This window comes from Mobula birostris, chromosome 7 (assembly GCF_030028105.1).
Source record: "Mobula birostris isolate sMobBir1 chromosome 7, sMobBir1.hap1, whole genome shotgun sequence".
In the NCBI taxonomy this organism is placed as follows: Eukaryota; Metazoa; Chordata; class Chondrichthyes; order Myliobatiformes; family Myliobatidae; genus Mobula; species Mobula birostris.
The window spans coordinates 15165720-15175822 of record NC_092376.1 but is presented as its reverse complement, the minus strand read 5'-3'; positions in this window follow the sequence as shown (position 1 = coordinate 15175822).

The following is a 10103-nucleotide window of genomic DNA, read 5'->3' as shown; positions in this document are numbered from 1 at the left end:
TAGCAGATCTGTGGAAAAAATACCTTGTTAATGAGAGAGGTCAGAGGAGAATGAGCCAGACTGGTTCAAGCTGACAGGAAGGAGACAGTGACTCAGGTAACCACATGTTACAACACTGGTGTGCAGAAAAGCATCTCTGAACGTACATGTTGAATCTTGAAGTACGTTTGTAGATGGGCTACAGCAGCAGAGGACCACAAAACATACACTTAGTGGCCACTTTATAAGGGACAGGAGGTACCTAATAAATTGGCTCCTGAGTGTATTTGAGCTATCTCTTTGTCGACTTCACTGCAGCCAAGTTTTAGAAGCAAAGAAAGAGTGAGATAAGTTTAGCTTTGTTTGTCACGTGTACAGCGAAACATCAAAGTGTATAGTGAAATGTGGCATTTTGCATCAGTAACCAACACATTATGAGATGTGCTGGGGGCAGCCCACAAGGGTTGCCACACTTCAAACATCAATATAGCATGCTTGCAACTCTTTAACCCTAACCCTAACCATATAGGCATCCGTTAGTCTCATGGAACCAAGGATTTGCACCTTGTAAAATTTCCAGAGTGCAGGCCTGGGCAAGGTTGTATAGAAGACCAGCAGTTGCCCATGCTGCAAGTCTTCCTTCTCCACGCCACCGATGTTGTCCAAGGGAAGTACATTAGGACCCATACAGCTTGGCACCGGTATCGTCGCAGAGCAAGCGCCTTGCTCAATGGCACACAAGCTGCCTCAGCCAAGGCTTGAACTAGTGACCTTCAAATCACTAGACGAACGCCTTAACCACTTGGCCATGCGCCAACACAACCCTAACCATAACCACATGTCTATGGAAGGTGGGAGGAAACTGGAGCACCTGGAGGAAATCCACATGGTCACGGGGAGAAAGTACAAACTCCTTACAGACAGTGGCAGGAATTGAAACCCTATTGCTGGCACTGTAAAGCATTGCACTAACCTCTATGCTATCACATCTCGCCCAAAATGCCCGAAACATCATCTGTTTATTTCCCTCTATAGATGCTGCCTGACTTGCTGAGTTCCTCCAGCATTTCCTGTGTGTTGCTCAAGTTTTCCAGCATCTCCACAATCTCATGATTTATAGTGTCAGGAAATATGATTGGCATTAGGACTGAAGTGAGGAGTAAATTTATTTTTCCCTGCTTTAGGCTTTACATTTTTGGAAAAGTCTATCTCAGGCTGTTATCTATGCAGAGTACTGAGGATGTTCAAGAGTCAGATTGGTGCATGAGATGGCACAGTGACAAAGTTAGTAGAGCCACTGCCATCCAGTGCCAGTCACCCGGGTTCAATCCTAACCTTGCATGCCATCTGAATCAGAATCATAATGAAAATCAGGTTTGATATTGTCGGGTAATGTAACTGGGGGAAATGTACATAATTGACAACCACTGATATTGAGTTGGGCTTTCGCTTTAAGAGGCTGGTCTGACATAATTGAGCGATTACATAAAGATTTTAATAGGTTTTGGAGGTCAATAAAATGTGTTATGAGTTTTATTAAACATAAAATGCCTCACTTCCTTTTATTTGTAAAACAGTACAGTATTGTTGGCATATGTCGTGAAATTTATTGTTATGTGGTAGCAGTACATTGCAATACACAGTGATTTAAAAAAAACTATAAATTACAAATAGGCATATAAATAAATAAATAAATAAATAATGCAAAAAGGAAAGGGAAAAACTACAGAGAAAGTTTTCTTGAGTTCATTGTCCATTCAGAAATCTGATGATGATGGGGCGGGGGGGGAGTGAAGAAACTGTTCCTGAAACATTTAGTGTGTGCCTTTGGGCTCTGCTACCTCCTCCCTGGGTAGCAATGGGAAGAGAGCATGTCTTTGTCATGGTCCGGTCCGCGAAATCTGCATTCCGGTTCACGGTCCGGTTCATCGATCCTTATTCCGGGTTTTCCTGTTTTCCCTTGTTCCATTGGGTGCCTTAATTAAGGCACTTGTTTCTCATTTTGGGCTGGCACATAAATACCTCTGCACACCAAGGATTCCCTGCTAGACTGTTCTCTTCCCCTCCTCATCTGAATCCCCAACAGTTAACCTCAGCAAGTATCCCCAGCAGTCATCCTGGCCTTGCGTCCTAGAAAGGGTCCCAGCCCTGCGACCCAAGAGCCGAATCAAACCGAGTCCAAGAACCAAGCAAACCTAGTCCAAGAGCCATGTCCGGTGCTGGCATTTCCTTGTCCTGTCCAGGAGTCTCTTGTCCAGTCCGAGCCACGTCCAAGTACCTCGTCCAGTCCAAGCCACGTCCAAATACCTCGTCTAGTCCAAGCCACGTCCGAGTACCTTGTCTAGTCCAAGCCAAGTCCTAGGACCTCGTCCTGTCCAAGTCGAGGCTTTGTGTTCTCATCCTGTCCATGTGCCTCATCCTGTGCAGGAGTTCCACATCCAGTCCTGTAGCCATGTCTTGTCCTCGCCTAGATCGGGGGTCCGAGCCCGAGTCAAAACCCAGGTTCCGGGTCCTTGTCCAGTCTCTGGCTCAGAGTCCTAGCCCAGGCTCCTAGTTCCAAGTTCCTTGTCCTGGTCCCGCTTTCCTAGTCTTAGTCCTAGCCCAGGCCTGGTGTCCTTGTCTCGTCCAGGGTCTGTGTCCATGTCCAGCGTCATTTCTTCCTGACTCCCCTTATTTTCTTCATAAACCTTGTCTTGTTCCTAGTACTTCAGTGTCTGTGTCTTGCATTTGGGTCCGCTCCCAACGTCCCCTTATGACAGTCTTGGATGATGGGGTCCTTAATGATAGATGCCATCTTTTTGAGGCATTGCCTTTTGAAGGTGTCTTGGATGCTGGGGAGGCTAGTGCCCATGATGGAACTGACAGAGCTTACAACTTCCTGCAGCTTTTTCTGATCCTGCATGGTGGCCTCTCCATATCTGTGTGGATTTTGTACATTTTCTCAATGACCAAGTGGATTTCATCCAGATTTCTTCCCAGACTCCAAAGGCATACAGGTTGGCAGATTAACTAGCCACTGCAAAGTGATCTTGCTGTATATGTGAGTGTCAGAATCCATGGACAATTGATGTATATCAGGAGAGATTAGTGTAGGCAACACACACAAAATGCTGGGGGAACTCGGCAGGGCACGCACTGTAGGGTTAGTGTAAATGGGTTTTGATGAAGGATCTGTTTCTAAGCTATATGAATCTTTGGAATTGGAATAGGTTTATTATTGTCACATGTACCAAGATACAGTGAAAAACTGTAGGTGTGGAATATGCCATGAGGAGTTGTGGTGGAGTCAGATACAAGAAGAACATTTAAGAAGTTCTTAGGTAGGCACATGGATGAAAGAAAAATGAAGGGCTATGTGGGAGCAGAAGTAGGCCATTCGGCCCATCGAGTCTGCTCTGCAGCTCCCCCATGAGCTAAACTATTCACCTATCTAGTTCCAATTTCCGGCTTTTTCCCCATATCCCTTGATACCCTGACTAATTAGATACCTGTCAATCTCCTCCTTAAACACCCTCAATGATCGGGCCTCCACAGCCATATGTGGCAATGAACTCCACAAATCCACGACCCTCTGGCTAAAAAAATTTCTCCTCATCTCTGTTTTAACTGGGTACCCTCTAATTCTAAGACTATGGTCTCTTGTCCTGGACTCACCCACCAAGGGAAACAACCTTTCCACAACTACTCTGTCCAACCCTTTCAACATTCGAAACGTTTCTATGAGATCCCCTCTCATTCTTCTATACTCTAATGAATACAATCTAAGGGCCAACAGATGCTCCTCATATGTTAGCCCCTGCATTCCAGGAATCATCCTTGTAAATCTTCTCTGAACTGTCTCCAACATCAGTATATCCTTTCTAAGATAGGGGGCCCAAACATTGGGGTTTAAACAAGGAAAGGCAATAACAATGAAGAATAAAATGTAACAGCTACAGAGAAAGTGCAGTGCAGATAAGCAATAAGGTGCAAGATCATAACGAGGTAGAGTCTGAGGCCAAGAATCCAACTTATTGGAGTAGGGAACTATTTATCTCTGGTCTATTGGAATTATGAAATAAGGGGATCATGCAGAAAAGTGGATTTAAACAGAGATCAGAGAGGATTTTATGATATCACTGACTGGAGGAGATGTAGCTCACTGCAACTTTTTCTAATGTCTTTAGAACTTAGGTGGCAAAAGATTATAATTAATCTTTGGGGATGATTTTAGTCTCATTGATTAAATCCTTTGGAACAATGCTTTAATAATTTGGTGCGTTATCAACTATAATCTGGGCTATAGAGTAAACCACAACATTGCAGCATTGTCATAAACACACGAGATTTTGTAGATGCTGGAGACCCCGAGTAACACTCACAAAACAGTGGAGGAACTTGGCAGGTCAGGCAGTGTCTATGAAGGGGAATAAACGGTTAATATTTCAGGCTAAGACCTTTCATCAGGACTGGAAAGGAAGGGAGAAGAAGCCAGGGAAGAATGCATCAATATCTTTTTTATAATATTATTCCTCAGAATAGGTTTGGGACAGAAACTGGTTATGGTCTGTTTTTGGTTCACAACTACAATTTCCCACAGATCAAAGCAGTTCTCTGACCAGATAATATCCTCTACAGCATATCCATCAACTTTACTTCATATGGGATGTTTAGTTAGAGATCTTATGAATCTACTTAGCAAAGCTATGAACTGGCTGGCTTGCCAAAAGGACACTTGGAGATTCAACTCACAGGTGTTACAGCAGATTGGAATTGGAAGTGGAATTGATTTATTATTGTACGGAGATACAGTGTCTTGCATACAGTGCAGATCAAATCATTACACAGTACATTGAGCTAGGTAAAATAATAATAGAATGCAGAACAAAGTGTAACATTTATAGAGAAATGCAGTGCAGGTAGACAATAAGGTGCAAACCCCTAACAAGGTAGATTGTGAGGTAAAGAGTCCACCTTGTACAAGGAGGCCATTTGGCATTCTTATAACAGTGGGTAAAAGCTGCCCTTGAGACTTGTGGTATATGCCTTTAGGCTTTTGTATCATCTGCCTGATGGGAGAGAGGAGAAAAGTTTATGTCTGGGGTGGATTATGCTTGCTGCTTTACTGAGGCAGTAAGAAGTGTAGACAGAGTCCATAGCGGAGAGGCTGAATTCTCTGATGTGCTGAGCTGTGTCCTCAACTCCCCGCAGTTTGTTACAATCATAGGCAAAACGGTTGTTACACCAAACCATGAAAAATACAGAAGGGATGCTTTCTAGGGTGCATTGATGAAAATTGGCAATGGTCAATAAGGACATGCAAAATTTAGTTTGCTTTTTGAGGAATTGGAAGCTTTGTGAGCTTTCCTGGCTATGAGATCTAGGTGGTTAGACCAGGACAGGGTATTGGTGATGTTCACTTCTAGGTTTTGTTTTAAAGCTTTCTATTCATTTTTCTACTGAAGTTGGTTGAGACTAGAACTAGAAATCGTGGGGTAAGGATGAAAGGTGAAATGTTTAAGGGCGACATGAAAGGGTGGTGAGAGTGTGGAACAAACTGCATGACTCTGTTATGTTCTTATCAGCATGGAGGAAATAACTAGTTGAAGGTCAGGTGAGGAGTTGAGCAGGAAGTTATCGGAGGGAGGAAATTTCCTGGAGGTGATACATTGAGACCTCCAAGAGGACCACAAAAATTGTTGTGGTTTGGAGGCTTGTGTGCCTCAATGACCTGGAAAACTATGTTGGCTGGAGTTAGGGCTCTATGCTTTGGTTCTTGGTAGGGTAACCCATGCCAAACAGGGAGTACGGTAGAGACCAGTCTACCTGTCCTCCAGGTTCGGAGGTTCAGCTCAGGGTTTATAATCTTGACTGGTAAAACAAAATTGTTGTGAGAACAGCAATGAAGAATCCTTCTACATCTGAGTGCAACAGTTTTCCTGAGTCTCCACCTAGGACTTGCATGACTAACAGTAGTGAGGAAGTTACTGACACAATGAAGGAAACCCTGAACACAGCCGGAGATGGAGGAACTTTACTGCTGCTCTAAACACCAGCAGTGTAACGGGCATTAAGTAGGTAATTCATTGAAAGTCAGAAGAAACAATGATCACTGATGGGACATTCTTGGTATCCATCACCATGACCCTTCTGCTTCCAGGTTTTCCATTCAAAACATCACCATTTTGGTTACTTCCAAAGTTTAATCTGATTTTCACTAGACCTCATCTAATACACTCTCAAAGTCCTGACATCGCACCATGGTCTTACATTAGTACACACATAATGCTGGAGGAGATCAGCAGGTCAGGTAGCACCCACGTGGGAAATCAACTGGTGATGTTTCAGGTTCAGAACATGAGGAACAGTCATAAAACAACCCAAATGGATGACTACCATTGTTCAAGGAGAAAATAGGCCACCATTACCCAGTCTGATCAATATGTGTACGTACCCACCAATCTAACTGACCTTTAATTTGTATGCCAACTGCTTTTCGCATGATCACAAGAATCTGCAGAAAATTACGGATTCATCCTGACACAGAAACCAGAATCGGTCTGCACTTCTCTGGAAGTCTTTTCATTGGGAATATTTAAAGTGGAGATTCTTAGGTTCTTTAAGGGTGTCAAAGGTTATGCGGAGAAGGTGGGAGAATGGGATTGAGAGGGATAGTAAATCAGCCAATGGCGCAGGAGACTTGATGGGCTGAATAGTTTAATTCTGCTCCTATGCCTTGTGGTCTTCTCACTGCTTCAGTAAAGCAGCCAGCATAATCAAATAGTGGATGTGGAGAGGATGTTTCCTACATTGGATGAGTCCAAGACCAGCGGGCATAGAATAGAAGGATGTCCCTTCAGAACAGAAATGAGGAATTGCTTTAGCCAGATGTTGGTGAATCTGTGGAACACATTGCAGTGGAGCCCATGTCATGAGTATATTTAAAGCAGAAGTTGATAGGTCCTCAATTAGTAAGGATGGCGATGTTTACAGTGAAGGCAGGAGAATGGTGTTGAGAGGGATTATAGGTCAGCTATGATGGAATGGCTGAGCAGACTTAATGGGCCAACACACACAAAATGCTGGAGGAACTCAGCAGGCCAGACAACACCTATAGGAAAAAAGTACAGTTGACATTTGGGCCAGAAACATCGGCTGTACTTTTCTCCATAGATGCTGCCTGGCCTGCCGAGCTCCCGCAGCGTTTTGTGTGGTGTTGCTCGAATTTCCAGCATCTGCAGATTTCCTCTTGTTTGAGATTTATTGGGCCAGATAGTATAAGTCTACTCTGATGACTTATGGTTTTACAATCTCTAACTGAACAATCATTGATAGAAAATAAATGTTGGAATATGGTGCAAGTACTTTTAAAAATAAAGCACCCAGGTCTTCAAACTCCTCTTCGACTTCATTGCTGTTTTCCTACCTTCTCTATCAAGCTTCAAGTTCCTAGATGCCAGCATCTCAGAAGATTTATCCTGGGCCCAACATATTGATGCAATAGTGAAGAAGACATGCCGGCAGTTGTATTTTATCAGAGTTTGAGGAGATGTGGTATGTCACCATAGACTCTAGCAAATTTCTACAGAATGGAGAACATTCTAAGTGGTTGCTTCACCATCTGGTAGCGAGGAACAAGGGTTGCAAACTCATCCAGCTCTACCATAGGCACTCACCTCCCGACTCTCCAGGACATTTTCAAAAGGAGATGCCTCACGAATGCAGTAATCATCATTAAGGCCCCCAGCACAGAGGGCATGCCTTCTTCTCATTTCTGTCATCAGACCATCAGAGAGGACGTACAGGAGCCTGAAGACACAAACTCAATATTTTAGGAACAGCTTCTTCCCCTCTGCCATCGGATATCTGAATGGTCAATGAACCCATGAATACCCTCTTACAGTTTTTTGATCTCTTTCTGCACTACTTAATAAATATATTTCATATTGTAATTTATAGTATAGTTTATGTATTGCAGTGTACTGCTGCTGCAAAACAACACATTTGATGACAGCAATGCACACAAAATGCTAGAGATGTGTGTTGCTTGGATTTCCAGTATCTGCAGATTTTCTCTTTTTTGACATTTGATGAAATATACCAGTGATAATAAACTTGATTCTCATTCTGATTAATCTTTAACATTAGCCAGTGTCTATATCTTCCTCCCTCTGTACTAGCATCAGTGATAGACTTTTCAAGCATTTGTTGTCACTCTCGGAGTTCTGAATCAAACCCGACTAGACCATCCACCGTGAGCAGTAGGTATGTTGCAGAACAGATGGATCTAGGAGGGTAAGTGCAAAATTCTGTTATGGTGGCATCACCAGTAGACGGAGTGGAGAGTAAGCGTTTGGGATGCTGGTATCAGTAAGGGCATTGAGTATAGGAGTTGGGATGCTATGTTATAGTTCTACAGTAAATTGGTCAGACTACATTTGGAATATTGTGTTCAGTTTGGTCACACTGCTGTAGGAAAGCTGCCATTGAGTGACCCCACCATCCAAGCCATGCTCTTTTCTCGCTGCTGAGGTACAGGAGACCACAAGGTTCAGGAACAGTTATTACCCCTCAACCAACAGGCTCTTGAACTGGAGGGGATAACTTCACTCACCCCAACACTAAACTGTTCTCACCAACCATGGACTCACTTTCAAGGACCCTTCATCTCATGCTGTCAATACTTATTTCTTATTATTAATAATTGTCTTGTTTTTATTGTTCGGGATGTTATTCGACTTGTCGGCTGGCTGGTGGTGCAGTGACATCGGCTCGGACTCCGCAGCGAAGGTTCCCGAGTTCGAATCCAGTTGGGCCGCTCCCGGGCACGCTTTCTATCCGTGCTGGGTTGAGTGTCGGGCTTGCAACTCAGCCTTGTTAAAAAAAAAACAAAAAAACTGCACTGTGAGAAGGATGTGGGGGACCACTCAAGAATCTTTCCTCCAAGACAACCACTTGAAAAAGTGGTCGCCGAGGCTCTGGCAGAATATGGCACACAAAAATATAGTCGGGAAGTCGGGGTTTCTGGAGAGTTGACGTGGAAGATTGTAACATCAGAACAGTAAGTTGCTGGTCTCAGCTTTCGAAGTTGCAGGAGCGATGTCTGTCTCCCTCAATGGAGAAAGAGAGCCTGTCTGAGGTGCCAAAGTGCTAGATTATAAACTGTAGTCTTTGATGGACCCTGCATCAAGGTCCCTTTGAAGGGCTTTTGCTTTTGCTTGTGCTTGCAAGGTGGGGGTGGGGTGGGGGTTCGGTGCATCTGCTGGCGCAGGTTGGGGAGGGAGGGAGGGTCGATGTTTCTGCTGCTGCTTATGCGATGGGGGGGAAGGGGAGTCTTTGGGGTTCTGATGTTTCTATCATTCATCCTGTGGGGTTTCTTGTTTTCTGAATGTCTGTAAAGAGTAAGAACTTCAGGTTGTATACTGTCTAAATTCTCTGATATTAAATTAAGCCATTTGAACCATTTATTTCTTGGAGTGTAGGAGACTGAAGGATGTCCTTATTGAAGAGTATAAAATCCAGAGAGGCATAGAAAGCGTGAATGCGTACAGTCTTTTTTTTAATCCCAGGAAAAGGGAATCAAGAACTAGAGAGTATAGGTTTAAGATGAGAGGGGTAAGATTTAATAGGGACCGAAGGGGCAAATTTTTCACACAGAGAGAATCAGAATTAGAATCACTTTATTGTATGTGAGACATACTCAAATTGATTGTGGTTCAGTGCCAAGCATTAAACACAGGACAATAACAGACAACACAATAGCAACCAACAATTTACAAGTCAATTGTGCAGAAAGCCATGAGCGATCTACAATTGGTAGAACGTCACATGCGCAAACGTCCTAAATCAAACTGAAATGAATGTTAACATACGAACCGACTCAATAATTATTACAAAAGAAGGAGAGCAGGAAAGACCATTAACGGACGTTGTGCAGGGACAGTTAGGGTATTATATCTGAGTGAGTTTTGTTGAGAAGCTGAATACCTACAGGAAAAAAAGCTTTGGAGATGATGTGTGGTCCTGGTGGTGATGGACTTGCAGCATTCCCCTGATGGCAATTTGTGTGGAGCATATGTGGAATGATTTGCCAAAGGATGTGGTTGTGTCAGGTACAATAACAACATTTAAAAGATAATTAAACA